This window comes from Salmo trutta, chromosome 8 (genome assembly GCF_901001165.1).
Source record: "Salmo trutta chromosome 8, fSalTru1.1, whole genome shotgun sequence".
In the NCBI taxonomy this organism is placed as follows: Eukaryota; Metazoa; Chordata; class Actinopteri; order Salmoniformes; family Salmonidae; genus Salmo; species Salmo trutta.
This window is the reverse complement of record NC_042964.1, coordinates 42574475-42597695: the sequence shown is the minus strand read 5'-3', so window position 1 is coordinate 42597695 and position 23221 is coordinate 42574475. Positions and strand designations below refer to the sequence as shown.

Genomic DNA, 23221 nt, shown 5'->3' with positions numbered 1-23221 from the left:
CTGTCAAATTGGTTGTTGATCATTGCTAGACAACCATTTTCAGGTCTTGCCATAGATAGATTTAAGTAAAAACTGTAACTTGGCCTCTTAGGAACGTTCACTGTCTTCTTGGTAATCAACTCCAGTGTAGATTCGGCCTTGTGTTTTAGGTTATTGTCCTGCTGAAAGGTGAATTCATCTCCCAGTGTCTGGTGGAAAGCAGACTGAACCAGGTTTTCCTCTAGGATTTTGCCTGTGCTTACCTCCATTACATTTACTTTTTTATCCTGAAAACTCCCCAGTCCTTAACGATTACAAGAATACCCATAACACGATGTAGCTACTACTATGCTTGAACATATTTAGAGTGCTACTCAGTAATGTGTTGTATTGAATTTGCCCCAAACATAACACTTTGTGTTCAGGACAAAAATGGAATTTCTTTGCACATGTTTCTGTACAGGCTTTCTTCTTTTCAATCTGTCAATTAGGTTAGTATTGTGGAGTAACTACAATGTTGTTATCCATCCTCAATTGTGTCCTATCACAGCCATTTAACTTTTTAACTGTTTTAAAGTCACCATTGTGAAATTCCTGAGTGGTTTCCTTCCTCTCCATCAACTGAGTTAGGAAGGATGCCTGTATCTTTGTAGTGACCGAGTGTATTGAGAACACTATCCGTAGTGTAATTAATAACTTCACCACAGAGTGGTGCACACAGAGTGAGTCCATGCAACTTAACATGCAACTTAACATGTGACTTGTTAAGAACATTTTTACTCCTGAACTTATTTAGGTTTGCCATAACCAACGGGTTGAATACTTATTGACTCAAGACATTTCAGCTTTTCATTTTTTATTCATTTGTAAAAATGTAGCTAAACATAATTCCACTTTCACATTATGGGGTATTGTGTGTAACAAATCTCAATTTTATCTATTTTAAATTCAGGCTGTAACACAACTAAATGTGAAAAAAGGCAAGGGGTGTGAACACTTTCTGAAGGCATTGTAATTGGCCACCTGCTATCTCTTCCATATAGCCGGGCTAGTTACGCTACAGGGGGCATATTGGTTGGTTCCAGACACAGGTGTCAATGTGGATTCAGGAGACAGAAAGGTGATGGAAAGTAATTATCTGTTCCTGCATTGTCTCAGGTGTTGAGTCAAAGACAATACCAAAGTCACACCTGCTACCATGGACCCAGGTGTTGGGTAGGTTAGGTATAGAAACTATTGTTGCTATTTTCCTCATAGGGTGCATCATCCCCAGTTATCCATAGCATCATATCTAAGGATATTTCCCAATTGAGACATGAAATACTTTCTTAGCACTAGAACTGCTAAAGCAGTCATTTGGAGTGCTCATGTATTTAACAAATGTATTACTCTGCCATTTTTAAAGTCATACCTCCTCCGTCCTTTACTTTACCTAAATACGTCTATATAACACACTGTTGTTGTTAGAATCTTAATACCACAACAAGAAGTGGAGTTATATCCAGTTTTTGGAGGGCATGTCATTTTTGTTACGGTTTTCCCCCGTTGCCCCTCCATCTCTCGGTAGTAGGGCCTGCTGCGGTCCTTCTCCCGACAGTAGGGCCTGCTGCGGTCCTTCTCCCGACAGTAGGGCCTGCTGCCCTCCTTCTCCCGACAGTAGGGCCTGCTGCCCTCCTTCTCCCGACAGTAGGGCCTGCTGCCCTCCTTCTCCCGACAGTAGGGCCTGCTGCCCTCCTTCTCCCAACAGTAGGGCCTGCTGCGGTCCTTCTCCCGACAGTAGGGCCTGCTGCGCTCCTTCTCCCGACAGTAGGGCCTGCTGCCCTCCTTCTCCCGACAGTAGGGCCTGCTGCGGTCCTTCTCCCGACAGTAGGCCCTGCTGCGGTCCTTCTCCCGACAGTAGGGCCTGCTGCGCTCCTTCTCCCGACAGTAGGGCCTGCTGCGGTCCTTCTCCCGACAGTAGGGCCTGCTGCGCTCCTTCTCCCGACAGTAGGGCCTGCTGCCCTCCTTCTCCCGACAGTAGGGCCTGCTGCCCTCCTTCTCCCGACAGTAGGGCCTGCTGCCCTCCTTCTCCCGACAGTAGGGCCTGCTGCCCTCCTTCTCCCAACAGTAGGGCCTGCTGCGGTCCTTCTCCCGACAGTAGGGCCTGCTGCGCTCCTTCTCCCGACAGTAGGGCCTGCTGCCCTCCTTCTCCCGACAGTAGGGCCTGCTGCGGTCCTTCTCCCGACAGTAGGCCCTGCTGCGGTCCTTCTCCCGACAGTAGGGCCTGCTGCGCTCCTTCTCCCGACAGTAGGGCCTGCTGCGGTCCTTCTCCCGACAGTAGGGCCTGCTGCCCTCCTTCTCCCGACAGTAGGGCCTGCTGCCCTCCTTCTCCCGACAGTAGGGCCTGCTGCCCTCCTTCTCCCGACAGTAGGGCCTGCTGCCCTCCTTCTCCCGACAGTAGGGCCTGCTGCCCTCCTTCTCCCGACAGTAGGGCCTGCTGCGCTCCTTCTCCCGACAGTAGGGCCTGCAGCGCTCATTCTCCCGACAGTAGGGCCTGCTGCGCTCCTTCTCCCGACAGTAGGGCCTGCTGCCCTCCTTCAGGTCCTCGTTGTCTCTAATTGGAGATCATACTTAAGTAGGTTTTTTTTCCACCTGTGTTTGTGGGTAGTTATCTTCTGTTTAGTTTATGTACCTGACTGAACTGTGCGCTTTCGTTTTTATCTTTGTTATTTTTCCTTTAGTGTTTTGAGTTATAATAAATATTCATCATGAGCAATCAACACGCTGCGGTTTGGTCCCCTCTCTACGACAGCCGTTACAGGTGCGTACTGAGCAGGTGTCCGCTCCACCACCAAATGAAACGGTGAGACAGGAGAGAGGAAGGATGGCACCGTTTGAATAGAACAAGCTGGTGATGACAGAGAAAACCCTACATCTCAAGCAAAAAACAAGCGATCACCATCTTTGGCTGTTTATGTGACATAGACATGTTCCAGCTGATGCCATGGCATAAAGACCCACGTAAACATGTACCGTTTTTGACTGCTGTCATATTTATAGTCGTTAAAATGCTGTTATTGCTTTTGTGTTGATTTTCACTTTATCAAAAACACTTGAAGTTTAAAGTGATGTTTAGGCTACTGATGTTTTCTTCATTTGACCGTGCGTCTTGCTGACCGCGCGTCTTGCTGACCGCGCGTCTTGCTGACCGCGCGTCTTGCTGACCGCGCGTCTTGCTGACCGCGCGTCTTGGTGGTCGGGGGATTTTTTATATTGTTGTTTTTAAAAAGAAATTGTTAACACACGCTTTCTGTTTCACAGCTGTAAGAAAAGGCGCTCCATGAAAAAAAAACGCATTGAAACCTTGAACCTTTTTTTTTGAACATTCAGCCTACAGTAACTAATGAACCAATGAAAATGCTATTGTGTCATTTGAAGAAAAAAAAGGGAATTCTAATGTTACCTAAGACCTTGATAAACACAACCAAGTGATTATTTTTTGCGATAGCGGGTATGAAACGTAGTAATTACACTGTTAGAACGTTACAGTCAGAATGACTCCTCGTTAGTGTGAAGGGAGGGGTCCCTCGAGGCCCAGCCGTTCTAATATTAATGTCTGTGTTCAATCCCTTCTGTAGTTGTAAGTGTTGTCTTAACCCCATTCATCCCACTCATCCTGTCTCGCTGCTTCCCACCAGCTGTCCTAGAATAAGCACCTGTGATAGGACATAATGAATCCTATCAGCAGCAGGAGAACAGAGCTCCCACAGACAGACTCTGTTCACAGAGACAGGAGTAATGGAGGACGCGGCCGTAGGGGTCCTGTAGCACTATGTGGTAGTAAGGAGGCGGATGGATCTGCGGGGACCATGACGATGGAGGCTGACGAGACCTTACTGATGACCCTATCAGGGTGTGTGTCAGTGTGGGGGGCGGGGGAGTGATGTCGGGGTGTGTGTGTGTGTGTGTGTGGTGTGTGCGTGTTTGTGCATGTGTGTTCCTTGTGTGCACATGGGCATACGTGTGTGTGTGTGTTTATCTCAGTGAGAGGCTAATGAGGAGTGGGGAATGTGCTGGGTTCTCCTGTGGGCTTGGCCACAGGGCTGCTGCTGTGCTTTGATGTGCTGGGAGCCTCTCTCTGCTCTCTGCTCGCTCTCTGCTCTCTGCTCTCTCTCTGCTCTCTCTCTCTCTGCTCTCTACTCGCTCTCTGCTCTCTCTCTCTCTGCTCGCTCTCTGCTCTCTGCTCTCTCTCTGCTCTCTCTCTCTGCTCTCTGCTCGCTCTCTGCTCTCTGCTCTCTGCTCTCTGCTCTCTCTCTCTGCTCTCTCTCTCTGCACTCTGCTCTCTCTTCTCTCTCTCTGCTCTCTCTTTGCACTCTGCTCGCTATCTGCTCTCTCTCTCTGCACTCTGCTCGCTCTCTCTCTGCTCTCTCTGCTCTCTCTGCTCTCTCTGCTCTCTCTGCTCTCTCTTTGCACTCTGCTCGCTATCTGCTCTCTCTCTCTGCACTCTGCTCGCTCTCTCTCTGCTCTCTCTCTGCTCTCTCTCTGCTCTCTGCTCTCTCTCTGCTCTCTGCTCTCTCTGCTTTCTCTGCTCGCTCGCTGCTCGCTCGCTGCTCTCTCTCTGCTCTCTCTCTCTGCTCTCTCTCGCTGCTCTCTCTCGCTGCTCTCTCTGCGCTCTCTGCTCTCTCTCTGCTCTTTCTGCTCTCTCTACTCTCTCGCTGCTCTCTCTGCTCTCTCTCTCGGCTCTCTCTCTGCACTCTCTCTGCTCTCTCTCTGCTCTCTCTCTCTGCTCTCTCTCTCTCTGCTCTCTCTCTCTGCTCTCTCTCTCTCTGCTCTCTCTCTCTGCTTTCTCTCTGCTCTCTCTCTCTCTCTGCAGTCTCAGACTTTGTGTCAGCAACCCCCTGGCACTAGTTGGCCTCAAACACACTTAAACACACAAATACACACAACATGCATGCACAGAAGCATGTGCGTGCACACACACTGGAATGTGCGCCCAAGCATGCACACACACACACACACACACACTAAACACACAAACACCTGTTTGGGGCTGCGACTCTGATACTCTGAAATCCCTGTGAGGATTCCTCCTTCATATTAAACATAATTCAAGCGGGCCGAGATTCCCCAGACTAAAAATGTTCCATGTGATATTAACCAGGGTGCATCACACCCGGAGAGCCCTATTGATGGGGTAGGCCAAGGATCACCTTAAACAAATCAGTCTTGAATTAATGTGAGCTGCCGGACCCTCAGTGAGAGGATTGCGTAATGTATTGCCTGGTTTTCTTATGTAATACAAAGCGCGAGCGTGTGCCCTAATTACTGAGGACTACTGTACTGCACAGACATCATCATCATCATCATCATCATCATACATGATTTAGAATGCATGACCACTCCAGAGCATGTTCATGTGTAGGCTGGGTTATGAATCTGTTATAAACCAGGGATAGGCTTTCATTCATTATTCTTTTCATATTTTTGTTGTTGTGTGGATTGCTATACATTGGACTAGATTGCTTTACACTGTAAACATTCAACAAAAGTGGAACTACAAAGGAAAGGCCTCGGGGGTTTTATGTACGGCTGTTTGACTTTGCTAGATCAGACAGTGTTCTAGACTGTGATATTGGGCCAGTATTAGTGGCACAGCTCACGTACTGGAGCACAGCTCTTACTAGAACAGAGAGAGACACAGCTCACGTACTGGAGCACAGCTCTTACTAGAACAGAGAGAGACACAGCTCACGTACTGGAGCACAGCTCTTACTAGAACAGAGAGAGACACAGCTCACGTACTGGAGCACAGCTCTTACTAGAACAGAGAGAGACACAGCTCACGTACTGGAGCACAGCTCTTACTAGAACAGAGAGAGACACAGCTCACGTACTGGAGCACAGCTCTTACTAGAACAGAGAGAGACACAGCTCACGTACTGGAGCACAGCTCTTACTAGAACAGACAGAGTGGCTCGGTCCTCACTACTCTACCCTTGCCTCTACCCTCTCCTCTAACTTCTCCTCTAACTTCTCCTCTAACTTCTCCTCTATCCTACCCTCTCCTCTACCCTCTCCTCTACCCTCTCCTCTAACTTCTCCTCTACCCTGCCCTCTCTTCTACCCTCTCTAACTTCTCCTCTACCCTACCCTCTCCTCTACCCTTGCCTCTACCCTCTCCTCTAACTTCTCCTCTAACTTCTCCTCTACCCTCTCCTCTACCCTCTCCTCTACCCTCTCCTCTACCCTCTCCTCTAACTTCTCCTCTACCCTGCCCTCTATCCTACCCTCTCCTCTACCCTCTCTTCTACCCTCTCCTCTACCCTCTCCTCTAACTTCTCCTCTACCCTGCCCTCTATCCTACCCTCTCCTCTACCCTCTCCTCTACCCTCTCCTACCCTGCCCTCTCTAACTTCTCCTCTACCCTGCCCTCTCTTCTACCCTCTCTTCTACCCTCTCCTCTACCCTCTCCTCTAACTTCTCCTCTACCCTGTCCTCTCTTCTACCCTCTCTAACTTCTCCTCTACCCTGCCCTCTCTTCTACCCTCTCTAACTTCTCCTCTACCCTGCCCTCTCTTCTACCCTCTCTAACTTCTCCTCTACCCTGTCCTCTCTTCTACCCTCTCTAACTTCTCCTCTACCCTGCCCTCTCTTCTACCCTCTCTAACTTCTCCTCTACCCTGCCCTCTCTTCTACCCCCTCATCTACCCTACTCTCTCTTCTACCCTCTCTTTTACCTTCTCTAACTTCTCCTCTACCCTACCCTCTCTCCTACCCTCTCCTCTACCCTCTCCTCTAACTTCTCCTCTACCCTACTCTCCTCTACTCTCTCCTCTACCTCCTCTACCTTCCCTCTTTCTTTTCCTCTACCCTCTCCTATACCCTCTCCTATACCCTCTCCTCTGCCCTCTACCCTCTCCTCTACCCTCTCCTCTACCTTCTCCTCTACCCCTCTCCTCTACCTTTTCCCCTACCCTCTCCTATACCCTCTACCCTCTCCTCTACCCTCTCCTCTACCTTCTCCCCTACCCTCTCCTCTACCCTCTACCCTACCTTCTCTTCTACCCTCTACCCTCTCCTTTCCTTTACCCTCTCTTCTCCTCTACTCTCTCCTCTACCCTCTTCTCTACCCTCTCCTCTACCCTCTCCTCTACCTTCTCCTCTACCTTCTCCTCTACCCTACCTTCTCTTCTACCCTCTCCTTTCCTTTACCCTCTCTTCTCATCTACCCTCTCCTCTACCCTCTCCTATACCCTCTCCTCTACCTCCTCTCCCTCTCATCTACCTCCTCTCATGAGAGATGAACTAGCTGTCCAGTCACTCTGACAATATAATACCTCATTCACACAGGGAGACTCCTCTCTCTTTATATGGTTCATATAGCTGTGTGTGTGTGTGTCATGAGCTTGCCGTGTGTGGGTGTGTGTGTGTGTGTGTGTGTCAGAGCATTGCGGTCATGCCAATCAATAACCTGTTCAAGCCATTCCCTTCCAGCCAAACCCATTATCCAGAGCATTACATGCTATATGACTGTCTGTCTGACAACACATGTAGAGCCATACTGTTGGCCAACATCACAGTGGTATTAGCTCTCTAACTGGGATTCAGTTGGGTTTTTACTGGCTGCGCCACCATTTATTAGAAAAGAGCTCGCTGACCGTATTATTTTAGCAGATTCCATGATTTACAAGGTGATGAGTACTGTGTCGTCCACATGAGCATAATCTGACAGCGCTGTTTGAACGATGTGAGCTACTGTGCTATTGCTTTGATAGCTGAAGCATGTGAAATCATACCTGGATTACATCATTGTTTCAGATCGCTCTCCGCCTGCTCTTAGGGATTAGTTATTTATTGAAATTCGCCGTCCGGCTGCATTTGTTTTGTCAGGTGGAGACTGCGACATGACAAGACATAAAAGGAGCCCAAATGTTGATCTTCACTCTAAAATGGATTCATAAGCACCAAACTGCCACAGTCAATGACATTCAACATGCGGATCCCTGGATCCCTGAGATATCTGCACTGAAAGAGAGACCCTTTAGCAGCTAGAGTACATGAAGAATAAACCTCTACACTGATGTCAAGCCAACAAAAGCCTTCCGTGTTCTCCTTGTCAGGCTCTCGTCTCAAAACTCATGATCAGAAAATTTAGCATCGCTCCCTGGGCCTCTCTCTCTCTCTCGTTCTGTCTCTTTCTCTCTCGTTCTCTTTTCACCAGGTTAATGAGCTTCTCTCCGTTCTGCAAAAATAATGTTCCCCGCTCCCTCCATCCGTCTTCTCTTTCTTCGTACTAAAACCCTCTGTTCCTGTTCGCCTATAGAAGGCAAGAGGCTTAAAAGCTCCTTGTAAAACATTGATTTGTTTTCCAACGTGCCTGTTGGAGGTAGACAGGGTCGTCTGTGGCGGTTGGTAGGGAAAGAACGAAGAAGGGAAGGAGGAGGGCTGGTGGCTATAGGGGCCGTGAGTGGTCCTGCTGCAGTAATGACTCACCTGGGATGCATCCCAAATGGCACCCTATTCCCTTCGACATAGTGCGCAACTTTTAACCAGGGCCCATAGTGCACTATTTAGGGAATAGCGTGCAATTTGAGATGCAGCCCTGGGCTGTCATTACTGAGAGGCACTTGAGTGGAGCAGCAGCAGCAGCAGCAGCAGTAGGTAGAGGTTAGCGGGTAGCCGCCAGGCTAGATACAGGTGGTAATGTCACGTGGTTCTTCTAGCAGCTGTTTGGATTCTCCCAGTCTTAGTCAGTCATTAGCCATTCTGATCACAGGGCACCCGTCACCTCAAGGTTGGAATGACCGAGCAGAGGAAGGTTCTCCATCTTTCTCTCTCTCTCTCTTTTTCTTTCTTTCCTCCCCATCTTGACTAACCTGTACCCCCGCACATTAACTCTGTACCAGTACCCCCTGTATATAGCCTCCACATTGACTCTGTACCAGTACCCCCGGTATATAGCCTCCACATTGACTCTGTACCAGTACCCCCTGTATATAGCCTCCACATTGACTCTGTACCAGTACCCCCTGTATATAGCCTCCACATTGACTCTGTACCAGTACCCCCTGTATATAGCCTCCACATTGACTCTGTACCAGTACCCCCTGTATATAGCCTCCACATTGACTCTGTACCAGTACCCCCTGTATATAGCCTCCACATTGACTCTGTACCAGTACCCCCTGTATATAGCCTCCACATTGACTCTGTACCAGTACCCCCTGTATATAGCCTCCACATTGACTCTGTACCGGTACCCCCTGTATATATCCTCCACATTGACTCTGTACCGGTACCCCCTGTATATAGCCTCCACATTGACTCTGTACCAGTACCCCCTGTATATATCCTCCACATTGACTCTGTACCAGTACCCCCTGTATATAGCTTCCACATTGACCCTGTACCAGTACCCCCTGTATATAGCCTCCACATTGACTCTGTACCAGTACCCCCTGTATATAGCTTCCACATTGACTCTGTACCAGTACCCCCTGTATATAGCCTCCCCATTGACTCTGTACCAGTACCCCCTGTATATAGCCTCCACATTGACTCTGTACCAGTACCCCCTGTATATAGCCTCCACATTGACTCTGTACCGGTACCCCCTGTATATAGCCTCCACATTGACTCTGTACCAGTACCCCCTGTATATATCCTCCACATTGACTCTGTACCGGTACCCCCTGTATATAGCCTCCACATTGACTCTGTACCAGTACCCCCTGTATATAGCCTCCACATTGACTCTGTACCAGTACCCCCTGTATATAGCCTCCACATTGACTCTGTACCAGTACCCCCTGTATATAGCCTCTACATTGACTCTGTACCAGTACCCCCTGTATATAGCCTCCACATTGACTCTGTACCAGTACCCCCTGTATATAGCCTCCATATTGACTCTGTACCAGTACCCCCTGTATATAGCCTCCACATTGACTCTGTACCAGTACCCCTGTATATAGCCTCCACATTGACTCTGTACCAGTACCCCCTGTATATAGCCTCCATATTGACTCTGTACCGGTACCCCCTGTATATAGCCTCCACATTGACTCTGTACCGGTACCCCCTGTATATAGCCTCCACATTGACTCTGTACCGGTACCCCCTGTATATAGCCTCTACATTGACTCTGTACGGGTACCGCCTGTATATAGCCTCCACACTGACTCTGTACCAGTACCCCCTGTATATAGCCTCCATATTGACTCTGTACCAGTACCCCCTGTATATAGCCTCCACATTGACTCTGTACCGGTACCCCCTGTATATAGCCTCCACATTGACTCTGTACCAGTACCCCCTGTATATAGCCTCCACATTGACTCTGTACCGGTACCCCCTGTATATAGCCTCCACATTGACTCTGTACCGGTACCCCCTGTATATAGCCTCCACATTGTTATGTACATTTCTTGTGCTACTTTTTGATTGATTTGATTTCTTTACTTTATTTAGTAAATATTTTATTAACTATTTCTTGAACTGCATTGTTGGTTAAGGCCTTGTAAGTAAGCATTTCACAGTAAGGTCTACACTCTAATTCCTATTTTCTCCCTCCATCTCTCTCCATCCCTCCATCCCTCCATCACTCCATCTCTCTCTCTGTCAGCTCAGCCAGGTACTAGTTAAGACTTCCTCACATGTCAGGGAATGTGGACAAGGTGCAACGTGACAAAGCACCCGGCGGCAAATCCAATCCGACAACACAGAAAAGCAGAGCAAAGCACACAGCTACAAATTCACCCCCTGCTACGAATAAAACACTTCTCTACACAGCAAGACAAATCCTTCCAACAGTCCACAATAGAAACACAGGAGGGGGGAGGTCATTTGTCCAAGGTCAGACTATTACACAGAGTATTTCACTTTCAACCAACAGCAGGTCCATTAAGACAGAAACACATAGAAAACAACTGATATTCCCTGCTGTGTTTCTGCTAAGGGACAGCAGTTATTGATGATCTATAGGAGCACCATGCCCGGTAATAGCCGTGTGTGTGTATGTTTGGCGTGTGTGTGTGTCTGGGATGAAAAGGTGAATAGCGTGCTAAATTTTCCTCTCCTAGGTTCTCTACCTACTCAGGTGCTCTAGAGTGAACTCTTGTTATTGTAGTCTAAAATGTGTGTGTGTGTGTGTGTGTCTCTGATGTATATGTGCTTTCTGCTTCCCCAGCTCTCTGTAATGCAAATAAGAACATCAGTCATGCTGATCATCACTAGCAACAGAGCTCTCTCTCTCTCTCTCTCTCTCTCTCTCTCTCTCTCTCTCTCTGTCTTGCTCTCTCGCTCGCTCTCTCTCTCTCTCTGTCTCGCTCTCTCTCTCTCTCTCTCGCTCTCTCTCTGTCTCGCTCTCTCGCTCTCTCTCTCTCTCTCTGTCTCTGTCTCTATGTCTCTCTCTCTGTCTCTCTCTCTATGTCTCTCTCTCTGTCTCTCTCTCTCTCTGTCTCTCTCTCTCTCTGTCTCTCTGTCTCTCTCTCTCTCGCTCTCTCTTTCTCTCTCTCTGTCTCTCTGTCTGTCTCTCTCTCTATATCTCTCTCTCTGTCTCTCTCTCTGTCTCTCTCTCTGTCTCTCTCTCTCTCTGTCTCTCTCTCTCTCTCTCTGTCTCTCTCTCTCTCTCGCTCTGTCTCTCTCTCTCTCTCTCTCTCGCTCTGTCTCTCTGTCTCTCTGTCTCTCTCTCTATGTCTCTCTCTCTATGTCTCTCTCTCTGTCTCTCTCTCTGTCTCTCTCTCTGTCTCTCTCTCTCTCTCTCTGTCTCTCTCTCTCTCTGTCTCTCTCTCTATATATGTCTCTCTGTCTCTCTGTCTCTCTCTCTGTCTCTCTCTCTGTCTCTCTGTCTCTCTCTCTATGTTTCTCTCTGTCTCTATGTCTCTCTCTCCCTCTCTATGACTCTGGGAACGAACAGCTAAGGAGCAGAGAGAGAGGAGAGAAGAGAAGAAATCGGGAGAGAGGGAGAGATAGATGGACAGAGATGAAGAGAGAGAAGGGACATTGAAGCAAGGGACGAGCGACGGAGAAAAGGGGATTCAAGCGAGGAAGAAGGAAAATAGGCTCCTTTTAAAGGCTTTTAGAAATAGACGGGTGGGAGGGAGAAGGAGGGATAGCTAAATATGGAGTTTTAGGGCTAGGCAGCAGAGAGCTGCAACAGTGAGGAAGTAAAATGTGTCAGTGGGATATCAGAGCCCAGCTCATATTCCTCAGCTCCCTGAAAGAGGTCTGGGGAACGCTGGGAGAAAGGGAGGGAGACAGGGGAGAGGGCTCTGAGACAGCGTTAATGGTGACGTTGATGTGGAGCCGTCAGCGGGCTAGCTGGCTGAAGGGGGGAAAGGGAGGGTGGAGGTGTAGGGCTGGCGCTGTGAGGGGAGATAGCACCACAGCACTAGCCTAGCGATGCTGCCTTGCATAATTAATGGAGCGAGCCAGGCTCGTTGGGTGGAAGAGTGTCTAGACGTTCAGGGCCCTGTGCTGTGCTGCCTGGGCTGAGCTACTCTGTACTGAGGCCTGATGAGGACCAGGGAGAGGAGACTGATTATACAGGAGAGCAGAGCATAAGAGAGAGCTGGGGACTGAGGGGATCAGAGAGGGATTACACCTGTCTGCTTCATACACATCACCTCCAGGCTGTGGGAATGTATGTTGCTCAAAGGAGAGCGCCTCCTACTGGGGATTTACAGTATGTAACCACCCCACACACGCATTCACCAAGTGCAGGGGCAGTAGGACAATGTTTTATTGACATGAATAGCATGGGGTATTTTTTGTATGCTGCCTAATCTAAATCTGATATCCTCATCTAAATCTGATATCCTGTTCTAAATCTGATATCCTAATCTAAATTTGATATCCTAATCTGAATCTGATATCCTCATCTAAATCTGATATCCTGTTCTAAATCTGATATCCTCATCTAAATCTGATATCCTGTTCTAAATCTGATATCCTAATCTGAATCTGATATCCTAATCTAATCTAAATCACAATTATGCCATGATGGATGCAGGAATGTTTTCTCTGTATGTGTGTGTGTGTGTGTGTGTGTGATTGTGGCACAGTGTTGTCTGTGTAATCAACTGGGCATGTCTGGTGTCTGCCGACCCCAGCATGGTTCCTGGCCCGTGGTTTCTGAGGATGGGTCTGGGCTGAAGGGATCTGACTCTCCTTTCATGTCATCTGTCTGTGTGTGGTGTTTGGGTTTCAGCAGAGCTTATCTACTGTGGAGAGGATGTGTGGCGTCTTCAGAACTGCTTCGCTCTGAGCGTCGATCAGAAGAGAGGGAAATAGAAAGACTCCTGGTTGGATCACAGTAGAGACTATCTGAAGATGTATGAGACTCTGAAGATGCACCAGACTCTTATGTTTTGGAGCTCCACACAGCCCAATCAACAGAGAGTTTTGGAGCTCCACATAGCCCAATCAACAGAGAGTTTTGGAGCTCCACACAGCCCAATCAACAGAGAGTTTTGGAGCTCCACACAGCCCAATCAACAGAGAGTTTTGGAGCTCCACACAGCCCAATCAACACAGAGTTTGGGAGCTCCACACAGCCCAATCAACAGAGAGTTTTGGAGCTCCACACAGCCCAATCAACAGAGAGTTTTGGAGCTCCACACAGCCCAATCAACAGAGAGATTTGGAGCTCCACACAGCCCAATCAACAGTGAGATTTGGAGCTCCACACAGCCCAATCAACAGAGAGATTTGGAGCTCCACACAGCCCAATCAACAGAGAGATTTGGAGCTCCACACAGCCCAATCAACAGAGAGATTTGGAGCTCCACACAGCCCAATCAACAGAGAGTTTTGGAGCTCCACACAGCCCAATCAACAGTGAGATTTGGAGCTCCACACAGCCCAATCAACAGAGAGTTTGTAGACAAACCCAAAACCAAACATCTATTTAACACGAGTCCTTTCTGTCAAACCCGATAAATAGTTTCATTTTATGAACAGCTTAATTCAACTTTGGCAATCTCTTTATCTGTGCGACTGTGTGTGGCGTTATTTGAGTTCTATTGAGAAGGAGAGAGGTGCCTTCATTACCGTGCTCGTTGTGCTCCCCCACCCACCACGTTCTGATAACACCCAGGATCCTACCATTTAGTCTCTGCATCACGGCCCCTTCCCCAGCCTTCACTCACTGGCAGAGACCTGCTCTCCTCTCATGCAGTCTGCCTGTGTGCCAGCCTCAGTACCAGAGAGAGACGGAGGGGTGGGGGAAGGAGGGAGACACTTTCGTAAAGGTCCATTGAAATGTCAAGTAGTAAGTATTTTGGAAAATGTCACACTGCGTCCCCACAGGATCCTGCCTGGCACCGCATGTTGTCAGGCCTCATGATTACAGTCAAAACGTCTCTTTTTCTCTCGCTCTCCCCGTCGTTGCCAATAACTAGAGGGGTCACAGTCCAAGAGTAAGTGCCCGTCTAGAGGGGCGCTTTTGGGCTGACACCCCCCCCACCCCCGCTCTTAACCAACCAAACTGAGGATGACTCTGTTCTTAGGGGAAAAAACACCTGTCTTCATTGCTTTCAGAACCGCTGCATAGTGAATACAGAATCATCTCAGTCAACCTCGATGCCAATCAATAGCTAGATTTGCAGTGTTCTGATGAGCTGTTCAGTTAGTTGTGTTGTTAAAACAGCCTCTTGATATAGCTGTCCTGACTTGGACTGTTGTTGATTTTCTGTTATGATTAGTTTAACGTCTTAGTTTCCCTGACATTGAGGAATGTGTGGGGTGAACCACACACACACACACACACACACACACACACACACACATTGTTCATTCATTTTCTCAACGGCTTTACTGTCTGCTGAGCTGAATTATTGACTTTGCTTAAACAACCCTCTTAAAGTTCTATCCATCCTGACTTGGGAATGGAAGATGAGGAGGAGGTCATTTACTGAGAAGTCAAGTGAAATGAAAAAGATGCCGGCCGCTTGGGGAGATGTCAGAACATCAAAGTCTATTTAACTTCTAAGTGTCCGGACTCTTTTACTCGGCACTGGCTTCCCTCGAGAGCCACTCTGTGTACTGTAGCTCACTGTTTGTTCATGTGCATGAGGTGTGGCCAACTTTGTACATGGGTAGTGCTTTGAATATTTTATATTTCATCAGTTTTGGCCAAGTTGACTATTTTCTTTTCACAGACCCAAGATGTTCTCTGAGTCTAGATAGAACATTAAAGGGAACCAGGTAGAGGCCTAATTCATGCTGAATCTTGTTTGTATACCAGCATTGTTATGTACAGTTTTCGCATCTATGCTCTGAAGCAGTTTTCTCCAGGATTTGTTGTCAGACCATGTCTCTGTCTGGAAGCTTCATTACATAATAGCAATGAGACACTACTACATGGTACGGTGTAGGCCAGCTGCTAGATTGAGGCTCTGAGGCACTGCGCCGTAGCAGGGTTTCTCGCTGTTAAATATTCAGTTGCTGTGATATAAAGCGGCGGCAGCGTTGAGACCCTGAGCAGGTTAATGTTCATTTAGAGCTGTCGGGACTCATTGAGCTCTGCATGGGCCTAGCTGGCAGCTCGCTCGCTTGCTCTCCTTCTGTCTCTTTCTTTATCTATCTCTCTCTCCTTCCCCCTCTCTTTCTTTCTCATTCTCCCTCTTTTCTCAGTCTCTATCACACACTCCCTCTCTTTTTCCACTCTCTTTCTCAGGCGTTTGGGAGGAGAAACAATCGCCCTGGAACATTCTACATTCTGAGTGTTCTCGGCAGTGTTCTCAGTGCAGAGCGTTGACTTCATGGGTGTTCTAGAAGAGTCTGGGGGAAAGAGTCACCCTCTTGAGTGTGTTCTCTGGGGGAATCTAGATCTCCTCCTCCTCACGCCTGGTCTGTTCCAGTGGGAGAAACAGGTGTCTGAGCTGTGGGCTCTGGGCTCAGGAAGAGATAACCAGGAGGAGAGATCAGGTCTGTTACCCCTCAGAGGGCTTCTAATCTGGCTCGCTTCGCCTGCATTACAAATACACTGCCTTCAGAAAGTATTTACACCTTGACTTATTCCACATGTTGTTGTGTCACAGCCTAAATGGATTACATAGATTTTTTTGTCACATCCAACTACACACAATATCGCATAATGACAAAGTGAAAACATGTTATTAGACATTTTTGCAAATGTATTGAAAATTAAATACAGAAATATCTGATTTCCAACGGTCTAATGTCCATTGCTCGTGTTTCTTGGCCCAAGTACGTCTCATCTTCTCATTGATCCACACAGTCTCCTCTGAACAGTTGATGTTGAGATGTGTCTGTTACTTGAACTCTGTGAAGCATTTATTTGGGAAGCAATTTCTGAGGCTAATAACTCTAATGAACTTTTCCTCTGCAGCAGAGGTAACTCTGGGTCTTCCATTCCTGTGGCGGTCCTCATGAGGGCCAGTTTCATCATAGCGCTTGATGTTTTTTGCGACTGCACTTGATGAAACTTTCAAAAAAATGTGTTGCTTATTTTTACCAAATAGGGATCTTCTGTATACCAACCCTACCTTGTCACAACACAACTGATTGGCTCAAACACATTAAGAAGGAAAGAAATTCCACAAATGTACTTTTAACAAGGCACACCTGTTAATTGAAATGCATTCCAAGTGACTACCTCATGAAACTGGTTGAGAGAATGCCAAGAGTGTGCAAAACTGTCATCAAGGTAAAAGCTGGCTACTTTGAAGAATCTCAAATATAAAATATATTTCGATTTGTTTAACACTTTTTTGGTTAGTACATGATTCCGAGTGGTGCATGGGCCTAAGGCACTGCATCTCAGTGCTAGAGGCGTCACTACAGACACCCTGGTTCGAATCCAGGCTGTATCACAACTGACCATGATTGGGAGTCCCATAGGGCGGCGCACAATTGGCCCAGCGTTGTCCGAGTTTGGCCGGTGAAGGCCGCCATTGTAAATAAGAATTTGTTTTAACTGACTTGCCTAGTTAAATAAAGGTTAAATTAAAAATATATATAATAATTCCACATGTGTTATTTCATAGTTTTGATGTCTTCACTATTAGTCTACAATGTAGAAAATAGTAAACATAAAATAAAAACCCTTGAGTAGGTGTGTCCACACTTTTGACTGGTACTGTACGTTGCAGCAAATATGAGGCAAGTTACTGAGGTATTGGACGAGATCACATTTTTCTGACTTGAAGAAGATCCACTGTCGGATCGAAGCATTGTATCTATTAAAGGTGGTATGAGTATAACCTTGATGGATAGTGGAGTTACATTGAGTGGAGGCCTTTTTTTTCTTTATGCAGGGTTATAGACTAGTCAATACCCAGAGTATAGAAACGCAGTACTTGCTTTAACTGCTTTAAATCCCCGTTATTGACTTACAACTGTGGAAGCACTGCAGGCCAGGGTTTGGGGTCAATTCCATTTCAGTTCTGGAAGTAAACCAAATTCCAATTCCAAATGTTCCCCATTGAAAAGCATTAAAGAGAATTGGAATTGGAATTTCAGTGTACTTCCTCCATTGACTGGAATTGAAATGGAACTGATCCCAACCCTGCTGCAGGCTATTCAGTCTCTATGATTAAGCTACGGTTTAAACCAGTGGAAGCAGATGTGAATAGAAGTAAGACAGACAACTTTCTATCACTTTTAAAATGGTACAAACTAATGACAGAGAATTGATAGAGGTAGTGAGAGATTGCTATAATCAGTGCCTCTTTCTCCGTAGTCTATTTCTCTTGAGTGATCTGGATGGATATATCAGTGGTATTTGGTATTTTATTAGGATCCCCAATAGCTGTTGCGAAAGCAGCAGCTACTCTTCCTGGGGTCCACACAGAACATGGAACATGACATAATACAGAACATTAATAGACAAGAACAATAGTGGTGTGGTGCATCGTTCACACGGATTCTGAACTTCCTCATTGGCGCTAGTTGTATAATGGGATCTATACGACACTAGTTGTATAATGGGATCTATACGACACTAGTTGTATAATGGGATCTATACGACACTAGTTGTATAATGGGATCTATACGACACTAGTTGTATAATGGGATCTATACGACACTAGTTGTATAATGGGATCTATACGGCACTAGTTGTATAATGGGATCTATACGGCACTAGTTGTATAATGGGATCTATACTATACTAGTTGTAGAATGGGATCTATACTATACTAGTTGTAGAATGGGATCTATACGACACTAGTTGTATAATAGGATCTATACGACACTAGTTGTATAATGGGATCTATACGGCACTAGTTGTATAATGGGATCTATACGACACTAGTTGTATAATGGGATCTATACGGCACTAGTTGTATAATGGGATCTATACGACACTAGTTGTATAATGGGATCTATACGGCACTAGTTGTATAATGGGATCTATACGGCACTAGTTGTATAATTGGATCTATACGACACTAGTTGTATAATGGGATCTATACGGCACTAGTTGTATAATGGGATCTATACGGCACTAGTTGTATAATGGGATCTATACGGCACTAGTTGTATAATGGGATCTATACGGCACTAGTTGTATAATGGGATCTATACGACACTAGTTGTATAATGGGATCTATACGGCACTAGTTGTATAATGGGATCTATACGGCACTAGTTGTAGAATGGGATCTATACTATACTAGTTGTATAATAGGATCTATACTATACTAGTTGTATAATGGGATCTATACGGCACTAGTTGTATAATGGGATCTATACGACACTAGTTGTATAATGGGATCTATACTATACTAGTTGTATAATGGGATCTATACTATACTAGTTGTATAATGGGATCTATACGGCACTAGTTGTATAATGGGATCTATACGGCACTAGTTGTATAATGGGATCTATACGGCACTAGTTGTATAATGGGATCTATACGGCACTAGTTGTATAATGGGATCTATACGGCACTAGTTGTATAATGGGATCTATACGACACTAGTTGTATAATGGGATCTATACGACACTAGTTGTATAATGGGATCTATACGGCACTAGTTGTATAATGGGATCTATACGGCACTAGTTGTATAATGGGATCTATACGGCACTAGTTGTATAATGGGATCTATACGGCACTAGTTGTATAATGGGATCTATACGGCACTAGTTGTATAATGGGATCTATACGGCACTAGTTGTATAATGGGATCTATACGGCACTAGTTGTATAATGGGATCTATACGACACTAGTTGTATAATGGGATCTATACGACACTAGTTGTATAATGGGATCTATACGACACTAGTTGTATAATGGGATCTATACGACACTAGTTGTATAATGGGATCTATACGAGCTCTGTCATAACAGAGAAGCATGAGCCAGTGCATTGCACCCTGCTCTCTCTGTGAACACAATGTAGACAGCAGTGTTACAGCTACAATTGAACCCAGGCAGAAGGCTTCGCTGAGCCCTTAATCCTCGAGTTTGGTGTCTCTTATTGGTTTTAGTCATTAATTCAATGCCGTGGTGTTGCCAGCGAATCTTGAAAGTCAAGTACCGACGCGGTTCCTGTGTAAACACACACATTTAAAATACATACGCGGCCATACAAAGCACATGGATAATGGACCAGCAATATATGAAGTGTAGCTTCTGAAGAATTGATGTCTGAACAGACATAAGGACTGAGCAGGAAAGGGCAACATCCTCCTGACATTGTTTTCTCTCGAGTGCTCGCTCTCCAATCTCTTTGTCCCTTCCCTCTTCTTCACATTCTACTTCTTTCTTGTGCCCCATCTCTCTCTTTCACCTAATTTCCCTCTCTCCCTCCTACTCTCTCTTTCACTCTCCCTCTCCCTGCTCCCCCCCTCTCCATCATATCCTCACCCCCTTTCCTCCCTCCTCTCTCCCTCCCTCTCCCCTCATCTTTCCTCACCTCCCCTTTCTCCCTCTCCATCCTTTCCTCACCTCACCTCCCCTCCCTCCTTCCCTCTCTCTCCCCCCCTCTCCGAGCCCATGCTAATGTCCCTGCTCTGCAGCCAAGCCTAGCCCCCTCAGTCAATGCACATCAAAGAGCTGCTTGTTCTCTTCTTCTGTCCTCTCCATGGTAAATTGCTCTGGTGTTTAATGTGGACAGAGAGATGGGCTTTTGTTGGGAGTTTGTTACAGGGACACGGCCTATCAGCATTTTCCATTTCGTACAGCCAGAGGTCCCACTGCTCGGTTGTTACGTTCACAGATGACAGGGTTTCGCCTCGTACACACCAAAGAGAGGCAATCAGTCATCGCCTTTCTGCCCGCTGCCACTATCACCCAGGCTGCGAAAGCTCATTTGGGGGTGAGTGTGTGGGTGACTGAGTGTGTGTGAGAGTGAAAGAGAAATAAAAAGAGGGAGAGAGATGGCTTCCTCTCTCTGTCTTTCATTAGCTTGCCCAGAACTCATTTACTTTAGACAAATGAAAAAGGCATCTGGCAAAACGACAGCGTCGCTAAACCCCGCCGGCAACATGTCTATTGTGCCTCGTGAACTGCCTCCCATTATAATTGATGGTTTAGGAAATCTAGGGCATAATCTTCTATCTCTGTTCAGGGCTTCCCAGTCCAGATAGCTGAGGATTTACTGCAGTAGGAATCACAATTTACCCTACTCCCTCTATCTCTATCCAAACACAACTAGAAACAGAACAAGCTCTGGATCAGTAAAGTAGTGAAGTCCCACAGTACACAGCCAGGGGACAGCACCACACCGGCTCAGGGGAAGTGAGAGGGATCTAAGCCCTTTACTGGTACTGGTGCTGTCATCTGTCCCTCAACTGACAAACCCACACAGTCATTGGCCCAGCTTCGTCCGGGTTAGGGGAGGGTTTGGCCGGGGTAGGCCGTCATTGTAAATAAGAATTTGTTCTTAACTGACTTGCCTAGTTAAGTAAAGGTTAAATAAATTTAAAATTTAAAATATCACCGCTGTGCTTTGAGGTAGGTCCTGTGTGTCAGTTGGTAGAGCATGGTGCTTGCAATGCAAGGGTTGTGGGTTCGATTCCCACAATGATTCAGTACGAAAATGTATGTACTCACTACTGTAAGTCACTCCGGATAAGAGTGTCTGCTAAATGAGAAAAATATAAGATGAGGTAGTGAATGCAGGACAGGCTTAATAGTATCTTCCAATTCCATGCATTTACACAGTATCTCAACGTTTCAGTCATTTTCTCAGAACTTCTGGTCTTGTAAAGAAGGTCTGTGTGAATGTGTGGAAGTTCTTTCCATTGGACCTAATATATCTTCTAATAGTAGGATATGAGTAGTAGTACTGTATATTCTGCCAAATTCATGTCAGTGGAACTGAAAATGATAAATAACCTGGTCTGGTCCATTTAAAATGAATAACCTTATAAATGTTCAAGATTCCACCCCCCCTTTCCCTGTCAAGTGAATAATGAAACCAAATTACAGGTAATGGCTGTACATCTTCAGGAGCACTTTGGTGATGGCTGGAAGCAGCTTAAAGTACAGTAGTAACTCCTCTAGTTTTTTATTTAACCTTTATTTAACTAGGCAAGTCAGTTAAGAACAATTTCTTATTTACAATGCAGGCCTATGCTAGTGCTCTGTCAATAGCACAGGGTCTAACGTAGACTGGCTGAAAGGCTCTGAGTGCCGCTAGCCAAGCAACTAGCTTCGGCTCTGTGTAATTTCACCATTCCTTTGTGGACCCAGTGGATGCTAGCTAATGGGCTAATGTAGGCACATGAATCTCGCTCTGTGGGGGGGTTAGCAGTTAGCACTGTGTGTATGTTAGCATTAGCGCTAGCTCTCTCTCTCTCTTTCCCTCTCTCTTTCTCTGATACAACATGTTTAATGGGCGGACTGATGGCTTGACCCTGTGTTCTGAGCAGGGAAGTGTACACAAGTGCTACTCGCTCAGGCAGGGAATATGGCCGCCCGTGGGGGCCTAGATTGTGTCAGTGGTGCGTCAGGACTGGGATAGTTTCACAGCGTGCTAAACTGAGGGTCACTGCACAGATCAGTCCACTGGGAAGGAATTATGGTCCACACACACAACATGGTAGGGTTATGTGATGTCATGGGGGTGTGTAGAGTCTTAGTATAACATTGTGTCCTTGTACTGTTTGTGCCCCTCTGTTGTCTTCCCAGCACCGACTAATAGCAACTTCAACCGTATAACTAACTCACTCGGAGACCGTACAGTTGTCTTCTCTTGACGCAATTCACCAAAGCACTTGACAACGATCGCCAACCTCATGATGAACAATTAATCTCCTGAGCAATTCCATAGTAAGATCAACCTGAGCCTAAAAAAAATAAATTGCTTATTTCCTAATTAAACTACTGTACTTTCATATTTCTCTTGAATGTGTGTATTTTGAATACAGACTACATTTGGCCTTTATATTTGCCAAATTGAATGTTATTGTTACTACAAAAATACACCATTTTCTGGCAACCAGATTGCTTTTGGAAATGGCTCACAGAACTTGTTTTGGTACTTCCATCTGTCCCCCTGTGTTTCTGACCAAGTCGTAAGGTTAATGAAATAATATCAAATTAATTTTAGTCCACTGAGTGCTAGTATAGAATTCTTCAGTCTAGTAAAGATAGAACGCTGACTTGGACAGGCAGTGTCACGTCTAATGTTTTTGAGGAAAAGTTGTTATTGTTGATGCGTTTTGAGTATGTTTGTACACAAACTTTATGTGCAAAGCTAACTTTCATCAACGGCTTAGGTGATTATTTGAATCAGCCGTGTAGTGCTAGGGCAAAAACCAAAACGTTGGGGTCCTTGGGGTCCCGAGGACCGAGTTTTGGAAACGCTGGCTTAGGTGATGTATCATTGGTTTCCCGTCTCTCTTTATCAGTACTCGTTTTAAGCGTAACGGATGTGACCGTTACGGACGCTTCATAACATCATCATAGACTCACTAGTCAGCGTCGCTGCATAACGCGATAATGATAAAATGTTGATGTCCTTCCTACTGCTTCTGAAGTGTGTTTATTTTAGCAAACAAGTTAGCAGGCAATGTTTATCTATCTGAGTGTGTGTGATCTATTTCGGGTGTACTCACCTTCTCATATGAACTGCAATCAGGCATTGTTCAGCTAACTGGAGCATTGCATGTGATCACATCACATGGCATAATAAAGGTCTTAAATTCATAAACATAATTAAGTTTCCATAAGAAACTTGTTTACTTCCTGAGCAAGTACGGGTGCCCCCCAGTGACAATATTGGTCTGTATCTGTATGGTCTGCCCTGCGGCACAAAAGGCACTTTGCGCACTTGTGAA

At 46.2% G+C, this 23221-nt stretch overlaps 1 protein-coding gene across 1 annotated transcript in view; it reads left to right on the top strand.

Annotated features, from left to right (window-relative positions):
- LOC115199004 (membrane-associated guanylate kinase, WW and PDZ domain-containing protein 2) overlaps positions 1–23221 on the top strand; it is a gene marked incomplete in the record, with an annotated part of 237189 nt that overhangs the window by 98901 nt on the left and 115067 nt on the right.